A 1,275-nucleotide genomic window follows, 5' to 3' on the forward strand; every position below is an offset into this window, starting at 1 on the left:
ATGAAGAAGCCAACCACGACGCCAATGGTCGTCGTTATAATAAGTCTCAAACTTCCATTTGAGTGCCTAAGAAATCCACTGCGAATCATAATATAATCGAACCAGAAATGTTAAAACCAAAGCAAAAGTATAGGGACCATCATGAAATTACAATTTATATATAATTAATTAACCTGCGCCCAAGAGTCGCAAGTTTTGCCATGTCGTTCCAACTCTGGAATCAGGAAGACAGAGAAATGCTTGCAAATAAGAGCTGCTCCGCATTGTTAAAAAAATTCATAATTGTAAATTCCCTAAAAAAGACCGTTGGCCACCATGACAAGCACCAAAACTTAAAATCAGCAGGACCTGAAATGCAAATGAAAACCAATATTTACAGGGTACTGTGGAAAATGATTCCAAGATGAAATCCAGCGACGCATGCTCCAGTTGCTAAAAAAAAGTTGCTTTTTTCTTCAAAGGGGGAATCAGACACAAAAAAAATTGGAATTTAATAGCTCAAAATTCAATAAAATATGCATAGCACCAGATTTCCTAATTTTATACGAGACACACTTTTAAAAAAAAGAATTTTTTTTGTTCACAAAAACCACAACAATGAAATTTCCAGCTAAGAAAGATTAAAAAAAAATTGCTAAAATTTTCAAATTAAAAAAAACTGCTGGCAACAATTCAACACAAATAGCACAGATATAATTGCAACGATATCATAGCGTGAAACAGACGCTACATCATAAACCTCGGACAAAATCGCATTAAAAAAAAGAAAAAAGGGGAAAGTAGAAAACCCTAAAAAAAGGTGTTATGAATTATCGAAACCCTAGATAAAATGGATCTTAGAGAAAAATCCGAGATCTATTTAGAGGATGATGAAGCTTACTCGTTGGCTGAGTGAGACAAATAGAGAAGGGATCGATCTCCGTTTGCTTTGGAGGAATGAAATAATATTTGGAGTGGAATAAAGAGAGAATGTAAGCAAATGCAATAAAGGTATAAAGGAGGGAAAGGGGCGGTGAGAAGATCGTGATGTCGTGGGAGATGGAAGAGGAAGAGGGAATTTAAAAAGTTAATGTTTTTGTTGTTGAAGAAATTTTCTATTTAAACTCATTCTATAATTTATTCTTCAAAATCAACCCTATTTAAAGTTATTTACAAAAATCAACCCAATTTCGCGTCACGTCAGCATCGTGATGAGAAAGTGGGTCGATTTTTTTTAATCACGTTTCTAAATAGTCGGGGTTGGTAACCCCGACTATTTAGGAGGTCGCTTGTTAT

General features: G+C 34.7%; 1 long non-coding RNA gene across 1 annotated transcript; it reads right to left on the minus strand.

Annotated features, from left to right (window-relative positions):
* LOC109821508 lies at positions 1-1,064 on the minus strand. Its single transcript, XR_002241966.1, has 3 exons — positions 881-1,064; positions 174-348; positions 1-78 (listed from the first exon to the last, which is right to left on the minus strand). It is a non-coding gene; the product is annotated as an uncharacterized LOC109821508 (long non-coding RNA).

Source organism: Asparagus officinalis, chromosome 1 (genome assembly GCF_001876935.1).
Source record: "Asparagus officinalis chromosome 1, Aspof.V1, whole genome shotgun sequence".
In the NCBI taxonomy this organism is placed as follows: domain Eukaryota; kingdom Viridiplantae; phylum Streptophyta; class Magnoliopsida; order Asparagales; family Asparagaceae; genus Asparagus; species Asparagus officinalis.